Source organism: Leguminivora glycinivorella, chromosome 11 (genome assembly GCF_023078275.1).
Source record: "Leguminivora glycinivorella isolate SPB_JAAS2020 chromosome 11, LegGlyc_1.1, whole genome shotgun sequence".
In the NCBI taxonomy this organism is placed as follows: Eukaryota; Metazoa; Arthropoda; class Insecta; order Lepidoptera; family Tortricidae; genus Leguminivora; species Leguminivora glycinivorella.
In genome coordinates, this window is record NC_062981.1 from 22827903 (window position 1) to 22844189 (window position 16287).

At 37.1% G+C, this 16287-nt stretch overlaps 1 non-coding gene across 1 annotated transcript; it reads left to right on the forward strand.

Moving 5' to 3' along the window:
• The first annotated feature begins 8023 nt into the window (after positions 1 to 8023).
• LOC125231502 lies at positions 8024 to 8114 on the forward strand. Its single transcript, XR_007177627.1, has one exon. It is a non-coding gene; the product is annotated as a U6atac minor spliceosomal RNA (small nuclear RNA).
• The last annotated feature ends 8173 nt before the right edge of the window (positions 8115 to 16287 follow it).

Sequence of the window (16287 nt, forward strand, 5' to 3'; positions counted from 1 at the left end):
AACTAGCTTTATTAACAGTGTGTGAACCTGCCTTAGAAATCTATATTATTTGTGGTTCATTAATATTTCTTGTATGTGGGTAGCTTTTGCACATTGTAATTTTTCCTCAGTCACCCGTTGACCATGAACGCTGGAAAGTGTTCGAAACGTCGGGATGAATTGTAAATTAATTATACGCGATATAATCCGTTTCCATAGTTTTATTTCATAATACACATTTTTAACATGTTTAACCCATCAACCTTCAAATCATGGGTGATTTTCATAGCACCTCCTGGGCGAGCTCGCTCCATCGTAGGCCACGTCTTCGCCTCGGCCAGTCTGTGGCCTTGAGTAAGCCCATTTTTATCTTCTTCTTTGCTAGGTTGAAACCTAGCGTTTTCCTGGCCACCCTCCGCTTTTGTACGGAATTTCCGTCCGTGCATTCCGTTTCCGTCTATTGTCCTTTGAGTCGTCGGCAGCCCAAACTCTCCTTAGAACTTGTTCACTCTTTTTTGCTGTGTAATTAACACAGCAAAAGGGAGTGTACAAGTTTCTAATGGGTTGGCAACGCGCACGTGACACTCCTTGAGTTGTAGGCGTCCATAGGTGACGGTGACCGCTTTCCATCAGGTGGACCGTATGCTTGTTTGCCACCGACGTAGTATAAAAGAAAGGCAAGCATGATGTTTTATCATTTATCGCGCGACCATACTTGCCTGCCTGCTCAGTCTTCTCCACTTCGCCCGGTCTTCGGCATCCTCAGGTGTGAGTAAGTCAGTAAGACCATTCAAAATTGTATGGTCTTTTTACTTTTTATATTATGGCCTCTCGCTCGTTTTTGCTCAGAACATGCATGTTGTGGAATGAGCTAACTTCTGAGTGTTCCTCTTGCGCTATGACATGGGGTTCTTCAAAAAGCAGGTATTTAGGGTTCTCAAAGGTCGGCAACGCATAAGTGACTCCCCTGATGTTGCTTATGTTCATGGGCGGCTCGTCTGCTCGTTTGCTGCCTATCTCATAAAAAAAGTAGACTTAAACCATATTTAAAGCCCAAAACACTGTCCTCGCGTACCTACTTGTACATAATGAAGGCGCGTTTTAAACTCGCATTAAAAGAGATTTGGACAGCGATTACGCGTAATAACGTGGTAATAAATATCGCGGGCCTCTTCAGGTGCCCTCGCCTAGGCGAGCCCGTGGCCCAAGTTGTGGTACTCAGCGAGGAGGGGTTTTTTATACTACGTCGGTGGCAAACAAGCATACGGTCCGCACGATGGAAAGCGGTCACCGTCGCCTATACACTTCTGCAACTTAAGGAGTGTCACGTGCGCGTTACCAACCCATTAGAAACTTGTGTTCTATCCCCATAATAGTTAGACACTCTCGGTACTTGGAATTTACCTTCGGACATCGCTCTTGTACTGAACCTATTATTCGCTCTACATTGCTATGGTTGTTTACTTATTATCCCGATGGAACTTGTTTATGAGGCTAAAACACTTTCCTTTTCGTCTCAATTAAAACTTCACATTCGTCATTAAATTCATGAACAAGCATTAGCAGCTACATGACCGCTGTAAAACGAGAATAATGAAATTTTTCTTCTCACTGAAATTCTTCTTCTCACGAGAATGATGAAATTCTTCATCTCTCTCCTCACGCGTTCAAGTTCAGAGAATTGTCACTGAAAATAATAGGCAAGTCACCGTTTTCAACCGGTATTTTAGTGACAAAATCCCGTATGCGAGATTCAAAAATCGCCCTCCTACTATTATGTCTTTTTTATGCGATAGGAAGAATAACTTTTTTATTTATTTAATAGGTATTTAATTTAGAAACGCACAATTGAGGACTGCCAGCCTTGTAAGTGAGGGAATATATATTAAATATAACCTTTATGTTTATTGAGAATAAGTTACTCTCCTCCACAGGACAGGCATTGCCTAGCGTGGAGGTCAGCAAAATTGTAAACATATGTGTGTTCATTTGAAATAAACATTTTTTTTTTAATTAATAATTTTGTCGCGTAGGGCGATGGAAAGGAAGGGCAGGGATGTCTCATTCAAAACGCTGTACTCTCATGACCTGACCCCACTAACCCCGCGACTCAAAACGATAATTTAACCCCTAATTAGCACTCGTTGTGTTCCGACAAAAATGACCTTTCATTTCGCGTTCTGTAAAATTTATTTTTTTATTTACAACCCCCGTTTAATCTTAACGAGGCTGGGCGCGGTGCAAAATCCTCTGTTTTAAATGCTATGCATATAATTATTACCTGCTTTAGTAAAAATGTGGACTGAGCTACCTTCTGCGGTGTTTCCCTTTGTGTTATGACATGGGGTTCTTCAAGAAGCAGGTATTTACGGTACTCAAAGGTTGGAAACCCATAAGAGGCTTCCCTGATGTTGCTTATGTCAATGGGCGGCTCGCCTGCTCGTTTTCTGCCTATATCATAAAAAATGTGTTATAAAAAAGCGTTTTTTTAACTGTCATCACAACCATGTTTACCTACAGTACATTGCTGGTAAAAAAATAACTATAGAGTGAAAATTAAAGAATTCAGTGGAAGAATAACTAACACCTCTTAATTAATGATAATACTAATGAATTATATGTCTAGTTTAATGTACAGTTCGGTGAAGGAAAACATCGTGAGGAAACCGGACTAATTCCAATAAGGTCTAGTTTACCCTTCGGTTTGGAAGGTCAGATGGCAGTCGCTTTCGTAAAAAGTAGTGCCTACGCCAGATCTTGGGATTAGTTGTCAAAGCGGACCCCAGGCTCCCATGAGCCGTGGCGTGGCAAATGCCGGGATAACGCAAGGAGGATGATGATATGTCTAGTTTAATTTATTTATCGCATGTGTAAGGCTTACAGACTGTATAATTTTCCTCCTGTAATAAACAAAATCTTCTAAGGTATTTTTTTAAACCTATCTATGAAATGCTCGCCTCACAATATCGCTGACCATATGCCGAGTGTCACTCGTCAAGTCCGATGATAAATCTGTCAGTCTCAGGCGTCTATAAACCAGTCGCCACCGTTTATGGGACAAACTTGAACAAGTGGGAAATATGGCAATTAAATGAAGAGATTTTAAACAATTATGGCGTAGGAATGATAAGATAGACCATCAAGGCATTTCACCAAAGATACTGACGGTATTTCCTACCTATATTGATGCGTTGTGTGAGGAAGTTGCCAGCTCTGCGGTCACCAGTTACTTCAACCGGGAAAAACTTGAACAAGACGGAAATATGGCAATGAAGCGTTTTTAAACAATTATGGCGTAGGAATGATAAGATAGACCATCAAGGCATTTCACCAAAGATGCTGACGGTATTTCCTCCCTATATTGATGCGTTGTGCGAGGAAGTTGCCAGCTCTGCGGTCACCAGTTACTTCAACCGGGACAAACTTGAACAAGCGGGAAATATGGCAATGAAGCGTTTTTTTTTAACAAATATGGCTGTTTAGAAGTGAGCAAAAATAGTATTTGATTTGAGTTTACATATTTTTATTTTCTGTGTGTATCAGTAGAAACAGTTGATTATAGAAGGAGTGTACAAGTTTCTAATGGGTCGGCAACGCGCATGTGACACCCCTTGAGTTGCAGGCGTCCATAGTTTACGGTGACCGCTTTCCATCAGGCGGACCGTCTACCTGTTTGCCACCGACGTGGTATTAAAAAAATGGAAAATCGAGAGATGGCAAGGCATGGAAATGAAAAATTCTAATGTTATATGTAATGGATTGAAATGGGGTTCTTTAAGAAGCAGGTATTTAGGGTTCTCAAAGGTCGGCAACGTATAAATGACTTCCCTGATGTTGCTTATGACCATGGGCGGCGAAGACTGCCTCCCATCAGGCGGCTCGTCGGCTCGTTTGCTTACTACATCATTAAAAAAAATCTTATCCAACTGTAGGTACCTAAAACGTATGTGCCTAAGTATTTTCTTAACATCGCCAAAATAGTACAGAATTCGGTACCACGTATCGCTTCGGCCATTTGCAAATTGCAGACAGCCACGAAACCCTAAAGACTAGGAATCGGACGTGCAATTAGCTGATTAGACCGCGGGTTCCGTACACTTTAAACTTGTTTATTTAAGCTTGGGCAGATTTTGGTATTTGGGAAAGGAAAATGTTAAGTGCTTGAATACTTTTATATTGATTGAAATTACTACTTATTCATTTTTAGGGTTCCGTACCAAAAAGGTACAAAAGTAACCCTTATGGTGCGACTCTGTCCCCCTGTCACATAACTAAATATCTCGACTCGAGAATCACTAATGCGCTCAACTTGAAATTTGGAATAGTTGTGAACATTGTAAACCTCTACAAATTGAAAGTATATTATTTTTTTAATTTATTAATTTTAATTGAAGAAAATGGCCAAAATAAAAGGGGGCAAACTGTAAATTTCAAGTTACTAGGTCAGGTCAAGTCAAGTCAAGGGTTATCGTTAGAAAAAGCTCAAATTGTACATATCAAAACTATTTTTTTGTAATTTTTTGGTTGTGAAAAAAAAAGAATTTTGAAGGAAAATGTAAAAAAAAATTTTAGAAAACATTGGTTATAGGTAGTATGCTAAATATTACAGGAAAAATAAAATCGTGTTTGTATAATGGAAACGTTTTTTTTATAAAAAAAACTTTTAGATTTTTACCTTCATTTTAACCACCCTTGTGGATCTATATCGTACCAAAGAGGATCGAGTATTAAAGAGAGTTACTGTCAAAGTAAAATGTGTAATCACAGTGCATAGACTGCCATCTCTCGACACAGGCTTAAAACTTTTGAACCTCAGTTTTGACAATTTGGACCATATTCTTAGCTTGATATGTTTTAAAATGTCAAACATTAATATTAGCGCCATCTAGCCGAGCGTACCCCAAAGGTGTATCGCCATCTAGCTCACCGTACCTTTTTCTGTATGGTTTTGGGGTACGTTTTTTTCTTAGACTTTATCGGTCTATACGAAGTTATATAGGTCTTTGATCGTATTGAAAATTAGTACCTACGAGATGTTATATAAATCATCTTCTTTCAAATAAAGTAAGAATTATCCCTGACAATCAACATACTATACAGCACGGGAAGCATGGTCGCGCGATAGATGATAAAATATCAGGCCGTCTCTATCGCACTTACAAATAAGTTAGCGAATTCACCGAGAGATGGCGCTATATGCAATAATGCTCTTTAGTACCTATACTTTTAGCTTATAGTCAAGTCATTATAGTTATACAGCGTGTAAACCTAATACGGGCGAACCTCTTAACGGTGGTGAGTATAGGACATAAAAAATGGAATTAGATAATTTTTACTTAAAATTGAAATTTTTTTTTTCCATAGATATTAATTCGGCCCGCAACGTAATGCAAACACATTCGTGTTAAACGCTCGTTGACAGTTGTCATTGATTGTCATCGCAACCACGTTTACAGTACATTGCTGCTGGGAAATTTTTCAAAAATTCATTATGGGCTGAAAATTAAGAGTAACTCAAAAACACCTCTTAATTAATGATAACAATATTGAATTATATGCCTGGTTTCATTTATCGCCCTTATTAGGTTTACGCGCTGTATAAGAAACATGACATTATTTTAACTAGGTAGTTTTCAAGAAAGTTTATACGGAACCCTCGGTGGGCGAGAGAGTTCGACTCGCACTTGACCGGTTTTTTTCTAGTATTTTACAAAATTAAAATATGACCGCCTATACATACTTTACATCAGCTGATGGGTCCCCCGCATTTGTAAAGTCAATAACACAGTATATTTGAATTTTCGTTACGGATAATAAACATGTCGATTCAAGAGGTTTTTTTTAAATAGTTGTGTCCTCCTTATAGTTGTGTCCCACTGTGCGCGTTTCTTTTAGGGGAGCTGGGGGGTTACCATGACGTGCTAAAGCCGTTCAGTTTAGGTTGAGAGAGAGGAACGGAGCTATGTAACTGCTATAGCTGTGTCCCTTTCTCTCAACCTAAACTGAACGTCTTTATTACATCATGGTAACCCCCCTGAAATTGGTGAAGATGAAATGTGATGGCAGAGACAATTTCTTAAATGGTACGGAACCAGTGTGCACAGCAAACGGAATTATAAAGTTAGAATACAATGGACTCAATTGAAAAATAAACGTAAAATTTAGTATTTTATACAATGGTGATTATACTTAATACATATCTTTTTAGTCGAGTACCATCACGAGCACGAAGCTTGCTGAGTGGCCTAATAGTAGTGAGTGGTAATTATATCACTATTGTATAGAATACTTTTTCTATGAGTCATCATCTTCATCATCAGTGGACGAAGTATATAATCATTCGAGTTAAAATTAATGTTAATAGCGTCGTTCACCGATGTATCAACATCGAATTTTCTGGCAACCAATTATTTGTAATAACTGTCTCTGATTGGTCGATAACGTGACAAATTATAAAAAAATGTGTTTCAGATGCAGAAAAATGTAACCAACTATTGCAAATTAGTATAGAACTTGTTTGAAACTCTATTTTTGAAATTTTTACAGTTGTCTACAGTGAACTAATATGAAATATAGTTGTCAAGTGTCAAAGACTATCCAACACTGAAAAGTTATAACTTATAGTTTAGTGTGTCCATTTTAATCGTAAACGCTGTAATAAAATTGTAATTACTATTTTTAAGACACCTTCACATTTTGCATGCTGTTTGTACACGGCTAAAAAAGGTGAACCCAAAGACTGTTTACTCATTTAACATCTGTAAACTATACCCTTTTTTGCAAATAAATTATTGTTTGTTTTTTTGTTTTGTTTGTTTGTCTGTAGTGTCTTTGACATATTGTAGTGGACAAGTAGAAAAATATTTTGTTTTAATCAGAAGTAGTTCTGAAAGCTTGTAATTATTTATTTAATTAGTGGGTAAATTCTTACTTTTCGCTTTCGTAAAAACAAGTGCCTACGCCAAATCTTGGGATTAGTTGTCAAAGCTGACCCCAGGCTTCCATGAGCTGTGGCAAATGCCGGGATAACGCAAGGAGGATGATGGGTAAATTCTTACTTTTGAAAAAAGAATGACATGCATTCTGTCCAATAAAAAGTTGTCATTCAAAATCATTCCGTTTTTTTCAGTGTCGACTTTGTATCTCTGAATCTAAACTCTGTCAAACAAGACTGTCAGTAAATAAGAACGAAGAAAACTATATGCATCCTTTTCTTTAGGGTGCTAGAGAAAAGGATACCTATAGTTTTCTTTGTTCTTATTTACTGACAGACTTGTGTGACAGAGTATAAACTGGACCTCACAGGCGAAGCGTAAAGTCGGTCGTTCGCGTTGTCCGTCGTTTTATTAACAGCGTCGTTTGCGTTCTGGCCACGCCGAGCGTTCACTCGGGACCAAACTACAGTGTTCATTTTATATCAGTAATCAGAATGCAGATATTTGTAACTAAAAACCCCTCAATTGCTAATGGTGGCACTGAAACTTCTTCTCATGAGCTATGCCTAGTGCCTACCCCTTTTGGGAGTACAAGCGTGTGTCCACATTCTGAAACTTTCAAGATCATTGCCCTTTTTTCACGTTTGGATACCTACTTTTTACTGTTGTCGTCAGTATAACCTAGGCTCTAACACGTCTTATAAAATATCAGATCTAACCTTCAAATCAAGGGTGAACAGGCAGCTTCTGGGCTTCTGCCTTTTTCTAGTCTGTGGCCAAGAGCTCATTTATAATTTAAAATCCATGTGTAACTTATGTGTATCCATTAATCAACCTCCAATAATTTTCAATTTTCATACATACATACAATCACGCCTGTATCCCATGAACCCCTTGGGCATGGGCAGATAGGCAGAGCACATAAAACTACTCAAGTTTCAGTGCCACTTGGCAAATAAGGGGTTGACAGAAAACGAAACTGTGACATTGCAGTGACAGGTTGCCAGCCTCTCGCGTACGCCACAATTTAACCCATATCCCACAGTAGCTTTCTACGGCCCACGGGAAGAAAGGGGGTGGTGAAATTCTTAACCACACGGGCACGCGGCACGGATATTGAAAGGAGAGACGGTTAGCACTACCCTTGACAAGGATGAAACACACAAAATGGTTAAGGGCACAAACTTGGTACAATTTTCAAAATTAATACAATAAGATATTACAGCACTCGTGAACGCATCATAAACAAGTATATCTGTGTTCTGTAGCACGTATCTCATCCCAGCAACTTTTGTCAGGCGGGCGTGCGGCAAATTCCTGATTTTATGTAAATTAATATTTTTGTCTTGTGTCACTTTTGCACAATTAGCGTGGCCGGACGAATGGGAGTGGAATTGTGAGCAGAAATCAAAATGTGTTGTGAACTGTTTTTGCGACGCAAAAACGACGGGGTGTTATATGTTTGACGTGTCTGTCTGTCTGTCAGTCCAGTATTAAATCGTTCTTGGTTTTAGTTTCAATAAATATGTAGATATAAATATTTAACTCTATACGTAAATATGTATATCGTCACTACTTTTAAAAAAACTTGTATCTTCGTCTGTCAATGAAAAGAAAATTGTAGTAAGTATGTATGGAATGCATATAGACTTACTGCGTTTTAACTTTGAGGAACAGCGTGAGATACGAGATTTTTTCAAAGTAGTGACACAAAATATCCGCTCCAATTTTCTATTAAGAAAGTCACAATTCAAAGTCCACGCTACCCCAGACGCGATCACTTTCACTTAAGGATCACCCCTCTCTCTCGCACCCATAGCCTTTTCCATACATTTGCTTCAGAAACATTCGCTGTCTCGCTCGCACTTGTACCGGTCAGCGCAAATGAAGAGATCGCGTGAGGCGGCTCCATTCTTCAATATCTGCGTTTACATACAGGATGATCTGAACGAGCTATATATATTTATTATTTAGAGCAGTTTTAGACTAGCGTTTTAATCGAGTGTAGGGAAAAGTATTACAGCAAGCAGTAACCACCGCAGAAACAACATTATACGCACGTAAATATATCCTAGTCTGACATTAGATTAGACTAGTAATAACACCAAACAAATGTATTTGATAGATCATTCCCGTTCATTTTCATCCGCTACATATATGTGTTGCGTACCTATACTTACACGGCGCGCATACATACCTACATACCGCGCGAGGTACGTTATTAGAAGAGTTACTACTGGGGATCGATTTTTTTATTTCGAACGCACGGATTCGCCGTTCGAAAGTCTGTGGAAAAAGACGTAATGCTATTTTTGAAAAAGGACGGCTAGTAATTTTAAAACTACTTAGTGGTAATGACCACTCGTTTTCGATTCTGTTAGTAGAATTTAAATCACTAGTAGTGGAGATATATTGAACAAACACGAAATCGAATGGCCGAGATTGAAAAATCGGCCCCCTGGTATAATTAAATATTATTAAATAAATATTATAGGATATTCTTACACAGATTGACTGAGCCACACGGTAAGCTCAAGAAGGCTTGTGTTGTGGGTACTCAGACAAGGATATACATATTACTTATACAATTACTTATATATACATAAAAAACATCCATGACTCAGGAAAAAATATCTGTGCACATCACACAAATAAATGCCCTTACCGGGATTCGAACCCGGGACCGCGGCTTAGCAGGCAGGGTCACTACGCGCTAGGCCAGACCGATCGTCAAGTCTACATATATGCACTATGATAGTGCTCTGACGATACCTACCTATTCTACCTAAGAATGGTTTGATAGTAATTTTAATTATCACAGAGACGAGAGATAATTACTAAAAATATATCAAATCAAATCAAAAAAAACCGGAGCAAAAATAACATACATACATACAACATACAATCACGCCTGTATCCCATAAAGGGGTAGGTAGAACACATGAAACTACTAAAGCTTCAGTGCCACTCTTGGCAAATAAGGGGTTGAAAGAAAACGAAACTGTGTCATTGCAGTGACAGGTTGCCAGCCTCTCGCCTACGCCACAATTTAACCCATATCCCATAGTCGCCTTCTACGACACCCACGGAAAGAAAGGAGGTGGTGAAATTCTTAACCCGTCACCACACAGGTAAATATTTAGATTTTTTTATTTACATTAGGTCCACGAAACACCAGCTGTGACAAGAAGCTTAAATTATGATTGTAGCATCCTGTATAACGTGAGCGGCGCGCTGACGTGCGACGGTTAAAAACGAATTACTCCGGAGCACCCTGTAGCTCTGCCATTTGTCATGCCCGTGTGGACGCCCCCTTACATAGGCCACGAGATAGTTTCAGGAAGTAGGTATAAATATTCGTAAATCAATACCGAAGAATTTGTATCTGACTAGCTCTGATAATAGGGTACTTGACTGTTCATAAAATAATAGTATTTTATACAATCGTGATATAATACAAAGCTATTCAGTCGAGTACCATGTTTAGGCCACGAAGCTTGCTGAGTGGCCTAATAGTACGGTACGAGAGTGAAAAGCTTAATTATATCACTATTGTATACAATACCTTTTCTACGAGTCATCATCTTCATCATCAATGGGCGCATTCATGCAAGTTAAAATTAATGTTAATAGAGTCGTTCACCGTTGTATCAACATTGAATTACCTAGCAACCAATTGTTTGTAATAACCGTCTCTGATTGGCCGATAACGCGACAGACAAAAAAAATGTGTTTCAGATGCAGGAAAATTTGCCAGGTATCGCAAATTAGTATAGAAATTGTATGAAGTTCTATTTTTGAAATTATTACAGTTAACTAAGTCAACTATAATGAGCTTATTATAATTGAGTCGGAAACTCGGAACTGCCATAGAGTATCCAACACTGAAAAGTTAGCACTTATAGTTTAGTCTGTGGTGTCCTAATTGACAGATTACAGTCGACAAGTAGAAAAAATATTTTTCACCACACCAACTGGTAAAGACTTACTTTCCTATTCGAAAACAGATACAAAACTTGCATTTTATCCACAAGAGGGCAAAGTTATTTCATACAAATTTTAACTTGATGTCTTAAGCTTGGGTAGAATTTACCTATAAATTATGATTTTGAATCATAAATATTGAATAGATTGATGGATTTGATTTAGTTTGATGTTTTATAGTCAGTATTTTGTTCGTGTTGGTGCGGTGAAAAATATTGTGTTTCACTCGGTGGCAAAGTTTGTTTAACCTTCGTGCCTTGAAACCCTCGCAACGCTCAAGATTCTTTCGCTTGCTCGGGTATCAATATTGGCACGTGCGGTTAAACAACATCTTTGCCCCCTCGTAAAACAAATAACTATTATACTTCCTATCCAAATCCGAGACAACAAATATTATTTACTATGCAGCACACGGAATCGTACCGTCCAAAGTCACACATTTCAGAGATATAAAATTTAAAAAACAAGTTCTCGCCATGCATACCTACTACCTTCAACATAGCCCAGCGCCCTGCGGCGTAAACCCATCATTACATGTTTTTGTGTCGTCCGAGTCACACGTAATTTCGTCAAAATAAGTGTTCCTCTAAAAGTGTAAATGTTGTGAATTTATGAAGTTCGGTAAGTGATTTAATACCTACTTATGTACCTATAGTGCGCTAAATGGTGATTATAGAATTCAAACCATATTTGAACAACTGCCGACCGCCGTATAGTACCGGCGAGTTTAGTCTAGTTATCGGCGAGTGTATAATAGTTTTGTTTTTCATTCGATCGTAGCTACGAGCTAATGTGATTTTACACATTAACACACAATTGTACTATCATTTAAGTAGCTTGCCTCACTTGCCTATTGATAACTAGAACTAAGAAGTTAACGAAATACTAAATTTATTTGCGGTCATATTTGGTCATACGATAGGATTTTCTACGACTACCTTCTTTTTCAAACAAAAGGCTTTCGGTATGAATACTTAAGTTGCAGTAGGAAAGTAATACGATGTAGTTGTTACCTTATTACTAGTATATGTGTTTAAGTAATGCGTAAATCACAGATTACTTACAGTAATATGTAACTATTAAACTACCTACTGACAATCGATGTGATCTCTGACTTCAATATTTACGAATATGATTTTACTCGTATATATCGTAGGCGTATAGAACAGTATATTATACGTTAACAACATGTCTGATCTATAAACATATTTTTTCTGGTTGGTGATAAAGCGCCTTTTATAAAAAGTTTAAAAGAAAAACGCATCGTTATGTAAATTGTAACAACATTCAACAATATTTATAAGTCAAACGAGCAATAGTTGTAGCAATATTTACAAATACTGGAACCAATAATTAAACTATATTTTTTCTGTTGATTCATTCAATAATGTATTAATAAATATAATGACCGACTGCACATTGCCAGTAACTGATGCATTTAAACAGGATGCGCTTGCACGATCTTACCTAAGGCGCCTTAACTAATACCGAATCCATGGCACAAACAGCAACACCTTTAACTGACTATCGTTAGACTGTATGCCGTGGTAATAGGGATCACAAATGTGTTGACAGTGTTGCCTGTTGCTTGCTGTTGTATATAGTACGGGCCGTACTTCGATGCCGACGAAAGGATTTTACCCTATGTGAGCAAGTCTCTTTTTGTAAGTAATTACCTACTATTTGGATGACATGTGTCTATGTCCAGCAATTAAATCATAAAGAAATAAAAATAAAGACATTAGAACATTAGATATTGTTTGACATTGTTAAGACATTAGAGATTATAATTATAAGAGCTTATTGTAAATAAAGATTTACTTGTGTCAATAATAAATATTGTAAGCATGTCTTGAAATAGTATTCCGATAGTATAATAGCGTCAAGGATGATTGGTTGAGTATCGGGTAGAAAAGAAATAAAACCCTGATGAGTGATGAAAATTGAGATTACAATGTTGGGTACCCCACTAAAAAAAAAAAAAAAAAAAAAAAAAAAAAAAAAAAATCGAGAGAGCTCCGCTAAATGCGTTGTAACTATATGTACCAAATTTTAATAGTGGCGTGGTATTTTTCTCCACAAATAGTGTCGCGGGCTCCGCTAAATGCGTTGTAGCCATTTGTGAATGAATTGAATGAATTACTTTATTGCGATAAACATGGTATATTACTATTTTTGACTAGCAATACATGTTTAGCCAAAAATGGCATGCAAAATTATATCTGAACCTACAGTAAAATGCCCTTCTTTATTAGTAGCGTGACTATTTTTTCTCCACGAATTGTGTCGAGGGCTCCGCTAAATGCGTTGTAGCCATATGTGCCCCACTTTAATAGTGGCGTGGCTATTTTTTCTCCACAAATTGTGTCGAGTGCTCCGCTAAATGCGTTGTAGCTATATGTGCCCCACTTTAACAGTGTCGTGGCTATTTTTCTCCACAAATTGTGTCGAGGGCTCCGCTAAATGCGTTGTAGCTATATGTGCCCCACTTTAACAGTGTCGTGGCTATTTTTTTTCATGAATTGTGTCGAGGGCTCCGCTAAATGCGTTGTAGCTATATGTGCCCTACTTTAACAGTAACGTTGCTATCTTTGTTCACAAGTTGTATCGAAGGCTCCGCTTAAGGCGTAGTAGCTGTTTGTGGCACATTTTAACAGTGATAGGCTATCCATTCAACTCAATTCAAAACCTTTAATGGCATAAACAAAACATGTCAAAAATACAAAAATAATAATACAATAAATAAGGAATTAAAATAATCTTAAACAACTTAGTCAAAAAATAATGATAAATTTAAATACTAACCATAATTATATATATAAAACACAAGAAATTAAAACAAAATGTTATCATTTTAAATTAAACTTACTATGTAATTCTCCACGAATGAAGTCAAGATCTCCGCTCTCTGACTGTTGAAACTTTGTGGGCTCCACTTTATTAGGAAATAAATAAAATAAACATTAATAGTGTGATCTTTGCTTCAAAACTGTATCGATGGCTCCACTTTTATAGATACATTTTATAGAGAACATTGTATTTATAGCGTTCTAGCTATATGCACATCAAGTCAACCTTAAAATGACTATATTTTCTCCACAAATTGTCTCAGGAGCTCTTCTTTCGTTCAAACTACATTGAGAATTCCGGTCTCACAGTGCATTGTCCACTGTGTTTTTTCAATCGGTTTACGCTTCGGTGGATTCACGCTTCTGTCGCTACGTTCATCGGTCACTTCGCTCTTCGCTCGCAACTCCAACGTTCTTAGATTGCTTCTCTCCTCGCTGTATTCAATCTGTTTATTCTTCGGCCGCTCCGCTCCTTGGTCTCTCACAAATTAAAGATAGTAACATTACTCCGCTTTAAAAGTGTTAATGTTAATGAGATTTACATTATCTCGAGACTTGTTAATCAGATTTAATGTAATGTAATGTTGTTATATAACTTATGTAGGTACCTACCTACTTAACGCACATTATACAGAATGAATATAAGAACACTTTCGTCTAAGGATTGAACCAATGAACCAATGATTGAACAGTAAACAAAAATGTAAATCTTATTTTCCTTAAAATTGCTAATACTATTGCTCTGACAAGACATACAATATAATGTTGCTACACCATATGAGCATCATGCATACACTAAAATAATAAAATATACGCCGTATTAACCCTTCAGTCATAGCTCTATGACCTATACCACAGCCTATACCTACACAAATCACTTTACAATGCTTAGTACGTGTCATCATTAATTACTCGCTGTTATAATAGTTATAATAATGAAAATAAATAATCAAGGCGCAATAAATCCCTTTCAGGGTGGCTAGCCGAATGGCACAAACGCTCATGAAACGCTCACGAAACGAAGCGCTAGTAGATATCTGTCTCTATCGCGCTTGCGTATTGGCGCGACAGAGCCAGCGGCGTATCGCTTTCGTTTGGCGTCGGAGAAATGCCATTCGGCTACGGGGCCAGGCGAGCAACGACTATACCTGTACGTTGCCACATACGCATTAACTACCTACATCCTACACTTTAATTAACATACCTCGATTGAAAGAGAAATCTAATACAATATTTAGAGCTCTAAACTATAGGGGAATTGTGGTACGGAAAACAGGGGCTGACTCGTGGGTGGTGCACATTATCTAGGCCTATATACCCGGGGCGTAAAATCGCCGATGGAAACTAATACACACAATATAGTTGTGCAGTTATGCAGAGTTATTGCAGCCGTGAACAGCTAGATTAATAAATCCAATTAGAAAATAAAGTTTCCAATGAAATTAATATTTAAATTTGAAATCCCTGATTGACATACAGTCTCGCTTAGTAACAAGAAAGTTTAAATAGTTATAATAGTTGATTGTATAACCCAACTACCTATTTTCTTTCTTGTTAATTGTAGTTTTGTATCACAATACATAGTACAGCTTTACTGTAACGTTATTTTATTTTATTAGTATGTATGTTTGTTGTTTGTTACTCCCTCAATTAATTAATAAAGGAAACTGTGGCAAGTGTGGAATAAGCAGAACTGTCTTCTGAAGGATTACCGGACAAACACACCTTTAAAAAAGTTCTAATGCTTCAGGTTTTTGGTGTTCATGGGTGACAGCGATCTGTCTGCTCATTTGCCTTCTTTACAACTTTACAATCAGATGTTAAAATTGAATGTTGTATATTTTGTCTTCAAAACATCGGCAATAATTACATAATAATTAAACTAGTAACTAGCTAAGTTTACTTCTTCCTTTTTAAGTATAGGAGCCTTTTTTGTTGGCATCTATATAAATTAATATAATACTTACCAGGTTACTTATGTTATATGAACAAAGTGATATGACGTTTTAAAACAATATTTAGAAAGTAGTATACTAAGGCATTGTATGGACTTACTTTTTAATTGCATAGTAACTGAATTTGACTTTTAATTCACCTTAGAATATAAATAAAACATTGTAACTGCGTATGCTTATTGCTTGCATTGCCAATGCACAAAAGGGAATTTGTTGCTACGCATAATTTTACATGAGATTTCTTGTACATCAGAAAAACCTTAAATGAAAACTGATGAAACTATAATGACCTTGACTTTAAAACGTAATTAATACTAATTTAAAAACATTTCATTAAAAGCCAAAAAGCGCCGTTCTAAGACCTTAGAAGTTGCAAACTAATCAGTGTTACCATAACCAGGGAATATCAAAAACATTCATAAAGCTTAATATAATTATAACATTTTCAATAGGTTATATATAAAATAATAGGAATAACTTAACTTTAAATAATAGGAATAACTTTTAATTTGCTTAATGACGTCATCATGACGTCACATCATCAGATACTTAATACCATTAAGTAGGTACTCATACGAAACTTAA